This window comes from Berghia stephanieae, chromosome 2 (genome assembly GCF_034508935.2).
Source record: "Berghia stephanieae isolate SIO BIC M18660-M18661 chromosome 2, UCSD_Bste_1.3, whole genome shotgun sequence".
Taxonomy (NCBI): Eukaryota; Metazoa; Mollusca; class Gastropoda; order Nudibranchia; family Aeolidiidae; genus Berghia; species Berghia stephanieae.
Genome location: NC_088361.1, coordinates 63,660,022 through 63,679,711, shown reverse-complemented (window position 1 = coordinate 63,679,711; position 19,690 = coordinate 63,660,022). Strand labels below are relative to the sequence as shown.

Here is a 19,690-nt window from a genome sequence, read left to right as displayed (position 1 = left end):
TGACGATAATTGGGTCTATTAAAATATGGCGGGGACTACTCTGTAATATACTGGTGTCCGACGTGTACATATATGTGTCGCTGGTGTCCTGTCCAAATGTTAGTGAGTAAACCGTTTTTACTGTCTGATTAACGATACAAAAAATCCCAAACAACAACAATAACAGAATTAAAAAACAAAACAGGATAAACTTCAAGTCTGATGACAATTAAATGTTTAAAACAGCATAGATATTTAAGCAGCTATCTAGGTGTAATGGGACTTTAAATAAACGTGAATTTGAATTAGCTTGGGAATAAAATTATCTTGGTGCGTTTTCTTCCGTATTTGAACTTATACCAACATGTAAATATGCATTTTCCATGTTAAGTAAGGACAGTTATTTTCAGGATTACATTCACAAAATTCGAAGACATGAAGAAAAATAAACTTTGTTTTACACGAGGTGATCAATGCTCGTAGAACCATCGCATTTTGCAATGTTTATATTTCATAACTCTGGCATCTGTCTACCGAAGTTTTCAGCCAAAACAAGGACTAAGTTTCGGAAGCTACTCCTACCATACAAAACGCGTAGCGCTGCTCTCACAATTATGGATCATGTGTGTCAGTATTTAAATGTAACCCATGCCTCAAAACGGTATCATGTCTTGGTAAACCAGATGCCAAAAAGGGATGTCAAAGTTAAAAGACGAGTAACATTAATTTTTATGTCCCGTAAAGATGGATGCCACCGAAAGGATACATGGAAGACAGTTACCCATTACCCTAACAAAACCACTTGCCATGCCGGATCGGTCGTGCCCCGGTATTAACAAACACGCTTAATTACTGGAAGTGGTGAGATCTGCTTCCCGTGTATCCGCCCGACGACCATCAGATCATGGGATTGATGATGGTGATGAATGAAATTAGAATGTTCATTCTGACACCAAAACATAAAAGCTTTACCCAAATCTGGTAGTATTTGATATAAATTGAATTTTCAACAACAAATAGGGTAAAATGATTTTTTAAATGGTTATTTTATTTAGAACCATTTCAATCATTCGTCAAAACAGTACAATATCTTTTTCCTTTTCGTATCGAAAAGTTGTTGCAATGAAAGGACAGACATCGATCCGACGTTAAGTCAAGTTGTTTTTTTTTTTTTTCAAACCTTTTTGTCTTACCAGTAGTCGTTGGGTAGCTGGGTCCTTTAAATCTCGTGGGGAGTACTCTGTAATCACTGGTGTCCTTTTCAAGGAGTTGTAAGTAAACGATTCTTACTGTCCGATATATAATACTATAAAAATCCCTAATCAACAATAAAAACATCACCATCACCATCACCATCATCATCACCATCATCATCATCATCATCATCATCATCATCATCTTCATCATCATCAACAACAACAACAACAACAACAAATAAAAATGAAGTATTTTGAAGGGCAACCATTCTCTGTCGAATGTTACGAAAATGATCTTGTTCGGAGCTCCATTTTTATTCTTTTTTTTTGTCTCCGTTATATTAGGGATAATCTGCTAAATGGTTAGCCCACACAATGTTGTAATCCGTCCGTTCCAATTTATAATTTATCTCAAACAATTGAGGATTTCCGGCCTCACAGTCACGATACGAAAATAAACTGTAAAGAAAACCATTCAAGAAAAAATAATAAAATTCTGAAAAGGGAAAAGATGACGATAATATCATATGCTGCAACTTATAATATGGTGACCATGAGAAAAAGTAAACTATGAGGATAGTTTGTCTTTGGATGATAAGTATCACTTTGGGTCGCAGTAAGAAAGGTGACCGTTAGTCTTATCAATAGATTAAATTAAATGCTCCTTATTTATTTATCGTCAGGAGAAATCTTTCTTAAGAGTTTATCTTGAGAAAAAGCAGAAATAACCTCGGCGTCATAAGAAGAATAAACTATGAGGATGGTTTTTGTCATTATGTGATAAGAATTGTTTTTGGTCGCCGGAAGAAAGGTGACCACCAGGCTAATAAATAAGTATTATTAAATTCTCCTTATTCATTCACCGGAAAAAAATCTTTCTTTCGGATCTATCTCGAGCTTAGCAAAGGTTGACCCCTAACCTAGGCGTGAGCCGCGGGGCAGCGCCTCAAAATGAGCAACAGGAGCTGCGTTTTTGTTCAAGGAAAAAAATGAGGTGAGGATATGGGAAATAGAGCCCCGGCTAGAAGTGTAATGTTTTATCCACTCGGCCATCTCCCCCCCCCCCCCCCCCCCCCCCTTTCCACCGCCCCTATGGCGAATACACAACACAGCTGATGTGTATCGAACATCGTACTTTCTGGTTATGAGTAGAAGACCACACCGCTGTGCCACGTTTCCCTCATTAAACAGATAAACAGTGTAACCATTTCACAAGGGGCCAATCAATATCTTGAATCAATAGTGAAAAAGAGTCGAATGAAATCCTCAACGTAACGCAGGATCAAACTAAACTAGGTCCAATTGAGCGTACACCCCAGAGTGTAGCAAAATTTTAAAAGGGTGTCCAACTTTGATAGGGTGTACAATATTCTGGCATAAAACAATATAGTCATTCTACAAATATAGATCCATGGATACACCATGAGGATTTTGATATCACATTTATTACCCTTCGATGCATTTTTCCCATTAAATTCGATGCAGTTTCAGTGTATTGTGACGACTGGAGTGTACAATCTTTTACTGTTCCGTAAAATGTGAAAGTCTGTACAATTTCAAAAAAGGTTGACAAGCATTGGGACAGGGTCAATTCCCAAAATGTAACATTCTGACACCCACAGCGGGGGACTCAAACTTCGAACCCGGAACCTACAGGTCACTAGTCAATTATTACACCACTAAACTACCACAAATCTCCACGTGTTACATTACAATGTTTTTATTCTTATTGCAGATTGCCACAACACCGCATTTGCCAAGGGACACGGGTCGATGTCATCGATGAGATTGTAAACAAACAAACAACAATAGTGAACATATTAAAAATCAAATGAATGAATGGGTGAATACAAAAGCAAACAAATTTGAAATAGACAAAATGTCAAGGCACCAAATATTACGTTATATTAGAAATATGTTTTAAACATTTATAATAATAAAGCTTAGAATATTGCATGGTTTTTTCAACATTGCTACACATTGGTAGTTTTTACGCATAATTAATGACTTTTCATACTTGGAAAGGGTAACTTTGTTCAAATACTTATAGGCACTTTTTGTGATGGGAATAAAATAATTAAAATATAAACTTTATATATTCCGATCACATTTTCATTGTCAGATAATAAATTATCATGATTTGATAACGACCTACTTTATGTCCTCATTGCTGTTATTTCTTTTGAATGTTGTTGAAGGTAAGCTTAGTAGTAGTAGTAGTAGTAGTTGTGGTAGTAGTAGTAGTAGTAATAGTAGTAGTAGTAGTAGTAGTAGTAGTAGTAGTAGTAGTAGTAGTAGTAGTAGTAGGAGGAGGAGGAGGAGGAGGAGGAGGAGGAGGAGGAGTGCTAGTGGTAGCCGAAGTAATATACATGCAGGGCGTTTATTCTGACAAGTTTACTCACTTCATAGCGACTTCTGTCGTTGCTGGCGAAAAATTAGAAAGCGACACTAATGCAATTAACAAATTTGAAATGATGTGGATTGTATCGATAGTATGCGCTTAGCTAAGAAGCTCATAACATTGCCATCCGGAAGTATAACGGACCAACACACAAAACTGTGTGTATCCATGGACGTTTATAGTCAGGTTAATACAGTTCAGTGAGCATTACTCATAAACGCGGATGGCAAAAAAACAATAACAAAGACCTGGGTGACGTCATCTTCGAACTATCTATAGTTCTAGTGAAGGCGGAATAGAAGAAAAACATCTAAATCCATATGCCTTCCTCGACTGATTACGGGTCAGATCTGCTATCATCACGTGTAATGGTAGCACATCTGATCGGTAATCAGGAAGTCAGAATTTCGATCGCCATTCAAGGAAGGCTGATTCATTTGTCTTTTAGTTTTATAGAAGAAACGAAAAAGGATTCAATAGTCTGATGTCACGTCCGCCCAGTAACCAGCAGCTTGGTTCTAAACAAAGAAAATCGGTACTTTTTATTCTTCATGATAGCTATAACCTTTTTTTACATGTCATGTGATCAAAATGTATAAAAGTCAAAGCATGACCAGATTTATAATGTTTTTCTCCTCTGGATTATTATGCTCGTAGATGTATTTCATAAGGGCGTCCGCCATTGTTCCGATAGTTTAGAACCAGTTACTAAGTTACTATGCGTCATTATGAGGGAAGTGACGTCACGCCTGTTGAATCCTACTGAGATCACTCAAATCCTTGTTATTATATTCTTTAGCCGGAAATAACGTACCAACACACAAAACTATGTGTAACCATCAACGTTTACGAGTAAGAATTTCGGCACCTTGTGACCTTCTTTAAGTCCTTGCCGCTCGTTTTGTTTTCAAGCTATCGACGTGCGGTTTGTACCATCAAATAGATAAACGATTTTTCTTTTATAGATAGTTCGAAGATGACGTCACTCAGGTCTTTGTTATTGTTTTTTGCCATCCGTGTTTATGAGTAATGCTCACTGACTCACTGATTAACCTGACTATAAACGTTCATGGACACACACAGTTTTGTGTGTTGGTCCGTTATACTTCCGGATGGCAATGTTATGAGCTTCTTAGTCAAGCGCATACTATTTATATCACATAAATTCGGGCACCCTACCCAGATAAATAGTGAGACCTACTCATAAAAATGTCTGGCAAAAAACAATGAGTAGTTCTCACTAAACTGTATCATATTATAGATAGAACGAAGTTGACATCACTCAGATCTTTGTTATTTTTCAAAGCCAGACATTTTTATGAGCAGCTCTCACTAAACTGTATTAATCAGACTAAAACTTTCAAGGTTACACATAGTTTTGTGTGTTGGTACGTTATTGGCCAGCTGGCGAATGTTGGGAGCGTTTTGGTTAAGCGCAAGGCATCAATAGACAGTTTTGTCTGTCGGATTGTTTAATTTGGCTGGCGGATGTTGTGAGTATTTTACCTAAATGCATAGCATTAATATTTAATTTGTGTGATATTGCATAATGCATTCCTCTTAAGTTTGTTTTCTGTTTGTTTCTTGTCGTGTGTGTTTATACGTTTTTGCGATAAAAAACAACATGTTCCACCATGCTATGCATGAATCGGTGCTCCCATATCCATGGTAACGTAACACAACAAGGCAATGCTGACTTTTGTGAAAACCTTGGTGTCATTGCATAGCTACATTTAATTATCGCTCAATCTAACACATTGCAATCACACCTGCTGTGTCTCACAGCGTTACCTCAACGCAATTTCATTTGTTATTCAAGATCTAAGAACATATGGCATAACCCCGTAAAACTGCATACTTTTCGTTTTTATTTTTGTGCGGCGATGTGATCTTGAAGTATTAAACTCGCTTTCGGACCGGAGGGTCCAAGGGTCAAGTCCTGCTCTTAGCAGCGCATAGTTGAATCCCTGGAAAAGGCTCTTTACGGTGCAAAATTAGTATCTGGCCGATGAGAGCGTCGTGTCTGTGGAAAAAAAAATTGTAATATTTCCAAACACGCGTCATGTATCCATCCGACTTCATGTTATTTTTTGTTGTTGGCTAGGGACACCTTATAAAGCGCGTTGAATACTCATTTGACACCTGAGTAAGGTGAGAAAATTTGAATAAATAGCATTTTTCAAGGACTCAACAATGTACTGCTGAGGACCTCTGAGAAAGAGAGAGAGACTCGAACTCTGGATCTTCCGGTCCAAAGGCAAGTGTCATAGTCACTTAAATAAATTATAAAAGCAACATCTCCGGTAATAAAATAACTTTGAGTGCCCACAGTCAAACATTATATAACAATACAGGTTAATGACAGAAATATAAATAATAATTTATATTGGAAAGTGCCCAGAGCTCGTGTTTTACACGAGAATGAGCGCTGTATAAATGTGTATTATTATCATTATTATTGTTGTTGTTGGTGTTGTTGTTGTTGTTGTTGTTGTTGTTCTTCTTCTTCTTCTTCTTCTTCTTCTTCTTCTTCTTCTTCTTCTTCTTCTTCTTCTTCTTCTTGTTATTATTATTACTATTATTATTATTATTATTATTATTATTATTATTATTATTATTATTATTATATTATTATTATTATTATTATTATTGTTATTATTATTATTATTATTATTATTATTATTATTATTATTATTATTACTATTATTATTATTATTATTATTATTATTATTATTATTATTATTATTATTATTATTATTATTATTATTATTATTATTATTATTATTATTATCATTTTTAATTTTTAAAAAATGAAAAGTAAAATTGTTGAATTGTAACCTAGGTGCACACATTTGCATGTCTGATAACCGAACTCAATAATTGGCCTGATATAAATGGACAATATTTTGAGAGTATTTCTATTACAACAATGAGACCTTAACAATTTGAGTTGTCAGAACTGCAAAAAAAAAAAGTACACGTCGATCGTAACAAAAAAAATGTGACGATTTTCCTAACGTTGGCTATGGGAGGGTTTAAAAAATAGATATAAAGGCCCATTTATATTGCATATTTCTAAGATTTTACCAACTGAGTTTAAAATGCTTCAATTTCTAATTCTACTTATCAAATGCATCCAAATTGTTACTTCACACAGAATAAATATACTCTTAATCTTTTTTCTTGTAATAGCCTTCTCACAAATTCGCCACTGCCAATAGCCAGGTTCCCATTTACGCCCGATTCGAATGGGCTAATGTTCCTTACCAAAATTAATAAAACCAATACGCTGGGGGCAGTATTTTAAGCATTGTCGTTCCTTAAATTAAAGACAATGTTTAACATCGCTTGACTTTTATTTACAAGATAACACAGCGTCACTTTGTTTTATCTCACTGAAGTGGTTGAAAGAAATCCTTTATGGCGGTTGAGAAATGCACTCAAAAGTAGCTACCATCAGGCAAATGATTATTTCTTTCCTTACCTAATAAAATAGAATAAAATGATTAAGTAAATAAATGATTATAAATAATAATAATAATAATAATAATAATAATAATAATAATAATAATAATAATAATAATAATAATAATGATGATGATGATGATGATAATAATAATAATAATAATAATAATAATAATAATAATAATAATAATAATGATGATGATGATGATAATAATAATAATAATAATAATAATAATAATAATAATAATAATAATAATAATAATAATAATAATAATAATGATAATAATAATAATAATAATAATAATAATAATAATAATAATAATAATAATAATAATAATAATAATAATAATAATAATAATAATAATAACAATAATAATAATACATAGCATGCGTTCCGCAAGCGAGCGTTCTCTGGGCATTTTATCCCGCCCTCGTTTACTCAGTCAATCATAACAGAATAGTGAAATTGAACCTTATTTTCTGTTTATCACCTACTAAAGAACTACAGCCAAGATACCTATATTTTTACCCTTTTGCTGCATTTGAGTGTTATTGCGAAATGGATATCATAATACAAACAGAAAGAGCAAAACAAGTCAACAGTTCAATCATGTCTCTCTCTGGAAGATTATGAGCAATAATCGTTAGTGTGTATTTACACTACAGATTATCTTTTCTCTCTCCCGGTCTTAATCCGTGTATAATGGCTTGGCTTCTACTTTATTCAACACTCTAGTTGTAAAGACGCCTGTTTTTGAGACGTGTAAACACACCGAATTCAATATTAGCATACAACTATAACCCTATAAAGGCGAGAGTGTATTTTTATTTCTAAAAACAATGTCCCCCATTATGTATTATACTCGTTGATATATTTTGTATTTTGGGCATACGACTCCCTTGTTTTGGTCTTATTATTTTTAGTGTTTATTAATGTTTTGCTAGAGCTAGAGTCGTCAGATTGTTTTGATTATATATATATTTTATATTTTTTAATTTACAAAAACCCAACAAAGTGATTGGTGATTTCCATGCAAAATGTAGGCGTGGTATTATGGCTATCAAACTTGCTTTCACAGATTTTATACTGCACGTTATTGTTGCTGACAGTTTGACGTTTGATAAAAATCGCTGTTTTTGCTGTTTAACTGGAATGAATAAATCAAAATGACTACTAGCAATTTTTTAAAAAATGGTCCACTTCCTTCTGCATATAAAGAATAATTACAATTTACATAGCGGGTTCTTAATGCGCTGGGTGCTTTGTAACTCAATATTAATCCCCCCCCCCTCCAGTGGGTCATCTGGAACCAAAAACTCCATTTTACACAATACAAGCTGCCTGTTAGGTGTTCCTGTTTGTATTTGCACGCTTACAATTTCCTTCACTGCCTAAAGCCGCAAAGTACTAAATTATCTCGTAGTAAAGTTGACTGACGTCTCTTACCAAAGGACACAACGCCATGTCACGGATTTTCTTTGCCATTATTCTCACTTATCAGTTCAGGCTTCAATAAAACTCAGGTCGCATCATCATTACTGCTATCTTTGGGAAAACGATCAAATGTATGATTATATAATATCAACATCGACACCCGCCGGTAAAGAGATAGAGATAATCTAGATAACGCTCTGAGCCTAAGATTGTATTTCTCCGAATAAACTCAAGCCAACAAAATTGCATGCATTGACATTGTGTTTACAAACAGGGATGTTAACAATCGATTACGACAAAGTAACAAGAACAAGCAGATGTTATGATGTGAAGAATAGTGTGTGATCCTATGATCAACCCCCCCCCCCCCATATATATATATATATATATATATATATATATATATATATATATATATATATACACGCACATGCACACACACACACACATTGTTGAACGTTTCGGCCTTTGTCCTTTGTCAAAAGTAAGACGAATGGGTAATGTTCTGTTCAGTATTTATAAAGCATCATAAACTGCTCCCTGTCGTTACTTTTCAATAGTTTGAAATTTACTGGGAATGAAATGTATACTTATTAAGTAATTCCTTTTAAGATACAAGTATATTTTTTGTGGCGGGGGGGGGGGGGGGTGTTTTGCCCTGTCCATTTCACACTTTAACCAGTTAACTATAGTACTCCGGAAAGACAAAAATATTTGGCCAGAAAATCGGTCCTTCAAATGTCGATCGATTTAAATGACCCTCATCTGGGCAAAAACTATTAACCCAGACTTGCTTATTCTTATTCTCAAGGAAAATACATGGCTGTATTGTGTTAATTTCAGGAAAAAAAATATTTACTTCTATATTAATGTATTAAATGGCCTCCAACTTGTCTAAAATTCTCTAAACTGAAACTTGTTTCAAAGTCTCATGTTTAAGACATTTCGACATGCTAGAAGTCAAGGGTGGACTGAAAAGTCTTGACGCGGCTCGTGTATTTTCAAAACTATAATAGATACGAAATTGACAAATATGTACCAAGACAAAGCTAATTTTATGTCCTTTCTGTTGTCATTTTAAATTTCAGCATAGTCACCGTTCACATATCATATACACAGAGCCGCCAACGTTGCACTTGTTATTGCATCGCGTCGAAGAGGAATTAACGTGGTAAACTTCGACATCATCGAGTCACCTCGCCTGCACCTCGTCATCACATATTTTTTTCGGTGTGATTTCTTCGACCGACATGTTTGAGTAGGGGTTCTTTCAAATATAATCAATTTCAATCAAGAAATAGCAGCTGAACAAAATTTAGTGACCGAATAGAAGAATACATTACGCACATTTTGATGTGTAGTTTATGCTGGCGAGTTCAACACAATTGGAGATATTCAATAGGCGTCAAGACTTTTCAGACAATTCTAGTATTAGTATTTGAACAAAAAGTTATTTCTGGCCAAAGTTAAAGAAGTACACAATTCAGGTGCTAACGAGTACCAGACTTCAAACAGTGACGGATATTGTAAGGTTAACACAAAATATACGCCTAACAAGTGACTGCTACTGAATGGACTAGAAATATGATTCCATATGACCCTCTGGAAGGGGGGGGGGGGGTAAATGTAACATTGTGAAGGGCAGTTAGCATGGTTAATCCTTGTAAATGCTTTATATAAAGGTTCATATGTAATGTATATATATATATATATATATATATATATATATATATATATATATATATATATATATATATATATATAGTTTATGACAGTGTACAGCAGTAAGTACTTGTTTGTCAAGCTGTGGACAGGAACTGACCTATGATCAGTTGTCGTTTTTCGGCAATTAAAGGATGATACAAAAACAAGAGTAAGAGTACAAGGGGCCTTTCTTGATGGTGATGTATTTTTTATCTATTTATCCATTGCAGTCATGCTGGTTTTAGTTGTTGTCCAATTACTCGAGAAATGATTACAATTCTTATGGGGTCCTCGGTACTGTTGAGCCAACTCTCAGCAGCTCACCACACGAGCAATACTGCTCATCAACATCAGGTCACGTTCACACTGTTTCGTATTTAGGCGGAAAACAGCAGCAATCAAGAATTCGTTCTCTCTCACACGGTGAATAAAATAAAAAATAAGATATACGTGTCTCAAATGCACGTGAACAAATACACACATACACACACACACACGCACACACACATAAAAAAACCTGCTGGCTTTATTTCTCATATCTTCCCACCCCCCCCCCCTCCTCTCTCTCTCTCTCTCTCTCTCTCTCTCTCTCTCTCTCTCTCTCTCTATTTCTCTCTCTCTCTCTTTCTCTCTCTCTCTCTCTCTCTCTCTCTCTCTCTCTCTCTCTCTCTCTCTCTCTCTTTCTTATATCCGTCACCCGCCCTCCCACCCCACCCCCTCCCGCGTGCCCATAATAGACGAAGTCACATACACTCATTCTTCTCATCACACATACCATTATACTCACTCAAAGAGAGTCATGTACTCACAACCAAACACACGTGGAAACAAGCCCACCTTCTCTGTCAGAATCCAAATGACATCTTGGATTCGCCTCAGACTTTGATCTCGGCACTTGGCACCGCCAGTGTCGCGAAGGTATTTAACCGCCCGGTTCCAGCTTCTACCCACCAGAAAGGTCGGCGGTATAGAGACACTCGTATTTTTATAAACAACAAGAACGCGAAATAAATTGATAACATAAGATAAAAGAAAGATAACACCAAAAATTGATAACAGCCGTCGTGAAATAATAGTTTCGCATCTTAACAAAAAGACAAACCATCCACTGTTAAACAACCGGTGAGTAACGTTTTTTCTTTATATTTGTAAAAACAATAAGAGAAAGAAACTCTCTCTTCGTGTCTATTTTTCTTTTCGTGTTTTTTTTTTTCTTATTTTATTTTCATTTTCATGTGTTTTTCTTTGTTAATGTTTTGATGAAAATATTTCGAATGCCCTTGAGCTCATGCTATTTTTTTTAGACAACAACAGAATCTTGTTTATCTTAATACATTTTACAATTATTGTGAAATTGTTCCTGTTCTATTTTTATTACCAAAATTCCACATTTAGATCTTTCTTTTCTTTTTTTCTTTTTTCATTTTTATTTCTGTTGAGACTTCGGTTGACGTGCACAACCGAATACAATTATCGTTGTAATTGACAAAATTTTGCGTTGGTTTGAGAGTGTCTCCATTACAACAATGAGCCCATAATAATTTGGGTTATCAGATCTGCATATATAATAGGTTAACGTGTAGCAATTCGCAGTTCTAATAACCCAAATTGTCATTGGCTCATTGTTGTAAAAGGAAATAATCTCAAACGAACACAACATAATATTGTCCATTTTTTCATAGACAAGTTGAGAGAATAAAGCCCGAATTTCCATTTCGTAATGATTGCAAATTTAATCCTATTGTTTGCTATGGTTTGTTTCGTTTGCTTTCTTGTGATTTATTGAGTTCCAAAGCTTGTGTCTCATACAGTTCATAATATACACACTCTTTAATCTGAAGGTGTAGCGAATGAAAACCAGCCCGTAATCAGTTAGAGCCAAGGAGCCCAAGGAATCGGATTCAGTAATTATTTAATTTAGTGAGCAGTAACAGCTGCATGTCAAGGATCAGTGGTACGGTCTTTGCTTCGTACCCGGAAGGTATCCAGTTCAATCACCCGCCGCTGCGCTATGTGGCATTGAGCAAGCACCTAGCTCTAGCTCACTTTGCGGCGCTGCTCTGCGGCTGACGCCTGGGTTATTCCAGTCTTCCCTTGGAATAGACCCTAAAGACAAATTTCACCTTGGGGACGAATACAGGGATTTAAAAAAAAATTCATGTCAATTATGTTAACCATTTAACTGTCGTACTCGGGAATGACAAATATTTGAAAATTTGGTCAGAAAACTCATCCTTCAAAAATTGATCTATTTAAATGACTCTCATATTGGCAAACACTCTCAAACCTAGGTATAATTTGAACTGTCAGTAGATCAACATCGTTTTACTACCTCGATATTACATAGATCTAGTAGTTGACACCATTTCATGAGAGTTCGCGAGCTAAATCCTCGAATATCTTGGGTTTTTTTTTTTTGCTTTTTTTTGGGTTAGAACTTATAGAAATGATTTTAAAAAAAGGAGTTTAATGAATGGAAACAGAATATAACTTTTCAACTTTACTTAGAAGTAAGATGAGTCACAAAATAAATAAAATAAATAAATAAATTACCTTTATTCATCCCATAGGGCAAATATGTCTCTAGGGTCTATTCCAAGGGAAGACTGGAATATCCCTGGCGTCAGCCGCAATGCAGCTCCGCAAATTGAGCTAAGGCGAGGTGACTTGCTCAAGGTACACAGCGCAGCGGCGAGTGATCGAACTCGGTACCTTTCGGGTACGAAGCAAAGACCTTACCGCTGAGCCACGTTGATTATGTATAATAGAAACTAATTTTGAAAAAAAAACTACTTGTACAGAAACATGAAACAGTAAAATCAAAGTATCAAACAATAACGACATCGTGTTTTGATGAGGCCATTTCATTTCCAAATTTCAAGCCATCTAAGTAGAGGAAAGCAAACCCACATTTTCTTTTTAGTCTCAAACGAAATTTATTTATTTATCTTTCTAATCGAAAGGAAAGCTTAGAAATGCAAAATGCCAAAAGTAGCATCAATAAATATATCGATTCTTTGGTTTTGAAAACTCCAAGATGACAAGCAATATGTGACCATCCGTCTCAAAGCGGTATTATGTCCGGATCAGTAAGGACTGGAAATTGAATGTATAGCTACAAATATGAGACATTGGGGATGATTTATATTCATTATGGTGGAAAATAAAGATAATTCCTCACTTTGAAACCAACTAAAATTTCATATTTCTAATCATTTTAACTCCGAATTCACATTCAGAGGCCCCTTTCATCCTGACATAATACCGTTTGAGACAGCGAGTCACATATGAAGGATCGAAATATGAAGCCAACTCAGTATCTAACCAGTAATGCTAATTGGTGGGGAAAAAGCGTAATAATTACGATTCTTTCATTTCTTTGTATTTATCAAAATTATTTTTATCGTGCCAAATAACACTACGAGCGTATTAGTATTATTGCACGATAATCAAATAACGAGTTTAATAAATGCAAAGAAATACGTTTATCCTACCCATCAAAATAAGATTATTAGATATTTCGAGGCCAATTGAATGGTAGTAGCGCTTCGATGCGCCATAATTTGTTGGGGGTTTTTTTTCTCCATCTGCTTGAATGACAATTTGACCCATAAAAGAAAAACGCTGGATTTGTATTCATGCGGACCAAAAGAATATTTTTAGTTGCCAGCAAACTGTCCTTTACACATTATTTTAAACCAATAAAATGAGCGAAAATATTCTGCAACCGTTGAATAAATCGTTTTATTCCACCCCTCTCATTGGAAAACGCTATCAATTCTTAGTAAATACGTAATAGTTAAATAATGCTTTGAACGCGTTGAATAAAAATTATATTCAACGATTGCAGAATAGTGTCGCAAATTTTATTGGAGTGAAATAAAGTGTAAAAGACAGCGGATTGGTAATAAAAATAATATTTTGGTGCGCATGAATACAAATTCAACGTTTTTAGTTTTGGGTCAAATTGTCATTCAAGCAGGAGAATTATTATGGTGAATAGAAGTACTAATACCATACCATTTGGTTACAAAATGATCTAATAATCTTACTTGGAGTGGTAGAATAAACGCATTCTTTCATTTCTCTCTTTACATTTATTAAACTCGTTATATTTTTATCGTTCAATAACGCATACTCACAAGCTCGTTGTGTTATTGGGCACGATAAAAATAATTCGTTTAATACATACAAAGAGATGAAAGAATCGTATATTATTCAACGCGTTCAAAGCATTATTAAACGATTACGCATTTCCTAAGAATTGAAAGGGCTTTCCAATGGGAAGGGTGGAATAATTGAGATTTTTGTACCCTTTTCCCCAATTATCATTGTTACAAGGATCCGGAATATCCTCATATTACACTCTTGTTATAGCATTTAGCGCGTTCCTCTTCAGACCCAATCAAATGAAAATTACAATGTTGATGGGAACTACCGGAGTTACCCTATGACGACACTAAAATATTCAGAATATTTTATTTTGAAATAATGTGCTAATTTTATAGGATTCTTCTTCTTCTTCTTCTTCTTCTTCTTCTTCTTCTTCTTCTTCTTCTTCTTCTTCTTCTTCTTCTTCTTCTTCTTCTTCTTCTTCTTCTTCTTCTTTCACTCTCCTCTTCCGCCTCCCCCACCCTCTTCCTCCTCCTCCTCCTCCTCCTCCTCCTCCTCCTCCTCCTCCTCCTCCTCCTCCTCCTCCAAAAAATTGAGTGTTGATCTGCATTATATCCACTCTCCAATTATTTCCCCAAAGCAAGAGCCTGAAGTGAATGTTTAAGGTCTCAAAAATATATTACTAAAATGCAATGATACTAGTAATAGGATTCAATAGTCTGATGTCACGTCCGCCCAGCAACGAGCAGTTTGGTTCTAAACAAAGAAAATCGGTACTTTTTACTCTTCATGCATGTGATCAGATGTATAAAAGTATAAAAAGATCAGATTTATAATGTTTTTATCCTCTGAATTCACTTTTATGCTAAACGGAGAAGTATTTCATAAGGGCGTCCGCATTGTTCCGATATTTTAAAACCAGTTACTAAGTTACTATGCGTCATTACGAGGGAAGTGATGTCACGACTGGGGGGGGGGGGGGGGGGGGGGGGGTTAAGAGTAAATAATATGGCTGTTCAGATCAGATGGATATTTAAAGTTTGCCATACTGACCGTCAAGGTGTTCATCTTATTATGTGTTTTGAAGTGCTTTAGGTTGCTAATGCAAATTTAGTTATAAAACAGATACTTTTAAAGTGAATGCGGTTCAATACATTGGCAATGATCCTCGTAAACGGCTTATTTTTGCAGAGAGGTCAAACTTTTTAATTGACATCCCCTCGTTTACGGTTATAAATAAGGTTATAACTATAATTGTTGTTGTTGATATAGATTTTTATTTTCAAATCTAGCTTAATGCTTTTAATAAAGCATATTATCGTTGCCAATATTTTGATTTCTTAAACATAAATAACAACAAAAATTAGCAATGACTATCCCGCACAAATCTTTGGGCCTCTTTTTCGCTCACGAAGTGCCCGAATTCGCGTCAAAATATGGGACGAAGCCGTTTCGTATATGCTATTTTAAAAAAATTAATTACGACGCTGTTTATCGATGAATATGACTGAAAGTTGGCACACAGTTAGAAAACAGGTCATTTTAGATTATGTCAAGAGACAAAACTCGTGCGATTACCAGAAGACCGTTAAAATAGATTTTTACTCTTTGGAGTAAAATATTTCTAAAACTACCGGGCGTGGAGGTTTTGTCGCTGACAAGGTAATACATGAACATTTCTTCTTTTTGGTTGTAAAATTTCATATGAATATGACGAGTACTTTTCCCGTATTTTACAAAACACCTTCCTAATTTGCTCTTCAAGTTTCAATCTTTTAATCCACTTATTACGCAAGGGCTCTTTCAGAAATAACCGAAAAATGCCCATTGCTCAGCAACCAGTGGAGATTTTTTAATTCTGTAAACGACATGATATTCCTTATTTCCTTACGGATATTCCCAGAAATTATGAAGTGCATCATTTTGCACAATGAATTTCTAGACGATTTTAAAGATGGCGGCCCACCTTGAAACTTGGTCAAAGGAGGAAATCAGAGCTGTCATACGTTTTTTGAACGCCAAAAGTCTGAATCCTACCGAAATTCATAAAGAACTTCAGAGTGTATATGGTGAGCATGTTATAAGCCGTACACAAGTCTATCACTGGTGTAATTTGTTTGAAGCCGGCCATTCCGACTTGACAGACAGGGAAGGGAAAGGGCGTTCGATATCTGCGACGTCAGAAAACAATGTGAAGCGAGTTGATGAGCTTATTCGTCAAGACAGGAGGTTGAAACTTCATGAAATCGCAAGCAGTCTTGAAATTTCGGAAACTTCTGCCCATAGAATTGTATTTGATGAATTTGGCTACAGAAAAGTCAGCGCAAGATGGGTTCCTAAGCAATTGACAGACAATCATAAAGAACAAAGATTGGACATCTGCAGGGAACTTTTGAGAAGAAGCAAGAGCTCACGCAGGGTTCACGGGCATACTGCCAACGCCGGCGGAGACTTTCTAGGGTACGATGTGACTTTTCTTGACAGCATAGTCACCGGTGATGAGACTTGGTTGCACCATTGCACCCCAGAAACAAAGCAAGATTCGATGACATGGAAACATCCAACCTCACCTGTCGCGAAGAAATTCAAAGTCATGCGGTCAGCAAAGAAAATAATGGGAACTGTTTTCTGGGACAGTCGTGGTGTTATTCTGTTCGAAACCTTACAACCTGGAGAAACAATCAATGCTGCAAGGTACTGCCAAACTCTTGACAAGCTTAGGGAGGCCATTCGCAGAAAGCGCCCAGGGCAGTTGACCAATGGGGTCATTTTTCAACACGACAACGCTACACCCCACACAGCACGAGTGACGCAAGGTTGGCTAGAGAAATATGGATGGGAGATTTTGCCACACCCACCACACAGTCCAGATTTCGCACCATCTGATTATCACCTCTTTGGGCCACTGAAACGTGAGCTGGCAGGAAAGCGCTTTGATGTCGATGAAGAGCTTGTTGACCATGTGCGGAAATGGCTACAAAACCTTGACGGAAATTTCTTCCGAGAGGGTATCTATTCCATGGTGCGGCGTTGGCAGAAGTGTGTCGACAGACTTGGCTGTTACGTAGAGAACTGAAGGACGAGTCAAGGTATGAACACGTGCAAGAATTTTGTTGATAGCATAAAAAACGCGGATTTTACAGGCATATTTCGGTTAATTATGAAAGAGCCCTCGTACAACGAAAGGTCGAAAAAAAATGCCGAAAAAGCGTCCCATATTTTCGCGTTTTTTTCCTCTTTGCGGGTCATCCAAATAAATGACACCTTTAAAACTGTATAACTTATTTATTTATGAATGGATTTTCAAAATTCAAAAACATTTTTACTCAGTGGAGATAGGGCTTGGATTATAGACAAAAAATTTCCGCAAAAAGAGAAAAAAAACATTTTTCATAGTCATTGCTAACAAAAATGCACCGCTTTGTGTTTTAACAAGAAATAATCAATAAAATAATCTGGCGTATAAACCTAGAAAGGTCACCCGCAGCTGTTGAATTCCAAAGATAATTCCTCAAACCACGTGACATTGTTTACGAATGAAAGAATTTGATTTTAAAAACTCCATCGAAATTAGAATTTCAAGAAGTCTAACTGTTTTCGCCAAGATCTGCGTGGCTTAGAATATTCTCTGTTGACAATTAGTTTGACTAATTATAGAAATGTAAGTTTAAATGTAACTACTTATAATTTGTAAGAGAGATAAGTCCCAATCGACTCAATGGCTGGCATAAAAGGGAAACTGATTAAAGTTTCAGGTTAATTGATTCTATCCATATGCAAAAATCAGATAATTTGGTCTGCTCCCTTACGTGTATTTTATGATATCGACTATGTACATAACTATGGTGGTGGTGATGTTGTTGTTGTTTTTGTCGTCCTCGTCGTCGTCGTCGTCTTCGTCGTCGTCGTTGTTGTTATTGTTGTTGTTGTTGACGACGAAGACGACGACGATGATGATGATGATCGTGATGATGATGACCGTGGTGATGATGGTGATGATAATGATGATGATGATGATGATGGTGATGGTGATGATGATGATGATGATGATGATGATGATGATGATGATGATGATGATGATGATGATGATGACGATTGTGATGGCGATCGTGATGGCGATCGTGATGGTGATGATAATGATGAAAATACAATATGATACCGGATGATAATGATGAAAATACAACATGATACCGGATGATAATGATGAATATGAATCTTTGTGATGCTTTATGGTTTTAAAAAACAACAAGAAAAAAAAGAAAGAAAAACAAGCAAAGAGCAAAAAGATTGCACAAAATTGTAGTTAAGGTTAAGAAAATGGTTCATTCGGATCCTATTAGTAAGTACAGGTTCAAGCCATTTTCGACAGGATAAAATGAATATAATGTTGCAAGCAAATTTTAAGAGAGAGAGAGAGAGAGAGAGAGAGAGAGAGAGAGAGAGAGAGAGAGAGAGAGAGAGAGAGAGAGAGAACGCAAAAGAAAAATAAATGAAAGAGCTCAGTAGCAGGATACAGTGTTATAATTTTCCATCAACCGTAACCTTTAGCCAATTTGGTCTTGTGGTATGACACTCGCTTTAGGATAAGAAGGTCCTGGGTTCGAGCCTCCGCGCATGGTTGAGTCCTTAGAAAAGGCTCTTTACTCACATTCTCTCGCCGTGTGGAAGGAATAACTGACCGGTAATAGCCTTGTCTGTCGGAAAAAATTGTATATCTCCTACTAGGAGTATCATGTCTCGTTCTACATGTTACGTGGTGCTGTTGGTAAGGGACACATTGTAAAGCGCCTTGAGGACGTTCAGTAGGTATTGCACTACATGAAATTTCCTTTTTTTATGAGACAATGAGTCTTATTTCACACGCTATGATTTTCATGAAAATATAATCATCCATTCTTACATTCCAAGTATTTTATAATATTGGCCCCTTATAATCTGTGCACTTATATAGAATATATCCATGAGATCAACGCTTGGACCTCCCCTTCTCTCTCTCTCTCTCTCTCTCTCTCTCTCTCTCTCTCTCTCTCTCTCTCTCTCTCTCTCTCTCTCTCTCTCTGCCGTTTTATTAAAAAACACAGTATGTGCTATTTGATTAACGTTGCACTGTGTTGTTAAAAACAACGGCAGCTCTGACGAAACACATTGAGTGTAGAAACGGTCCTCTTGGACGAATGTGAGTCTATATCTATGTTCACTTATCCATCTAATTATATCTATCTAGCTCTCTCTAAGTCACACACACACACACACACACACACACACACACACACATATATATATATATATATATATATATATATATATATATATATAGAATACAAATTGTCACTCAAATTTTTTTGTGGCCGAGACGTTCGTTTCTGTGTCTCTTTACACGTCCTCAGTCTGCGTAAT

The 19,690-nt window shown here is 35.9% G+C and overlaps 1 protein-coding gene and 1 long non-coding RNA gene across 2 annotated transcripts in view; both read left to right on the top strand.

Moving 5' to 3' along the window:
* LOC144965325 (uncharacterized) overlaps positions 1-3,324 on the top strand; it is an 11,654-nt gene extending 8,330 nt beyond the window's left edge. The window contains exon 4 of the long non-coding RNA XR_013644000.1: positions 2,911-3,324. This is a non-coding gene — a long non-coding RNA (uncharacterized LOC144965325). The remainder of the gene's footprint in view (positions 1-2,910) is intronic.
* A 7,805-nt stretch (positions 3,325-11,129) lies between these two features.
* LOC144963700 (cerebrin prohormone-like) overlaps positions 11,130-19,690 on the top strand; it is a 53,334-nt gene continuing 44,773 nt past the window's right edge. The window contains exon 1 of the mRNA XM_078897655.1: positions 11,130-11,302. The gene's annotated coding sequence lies outside the window, so the exon portion shown is untranslated. The remainder of the gene's footprint in view (positions 11,303-19,690) is intronic.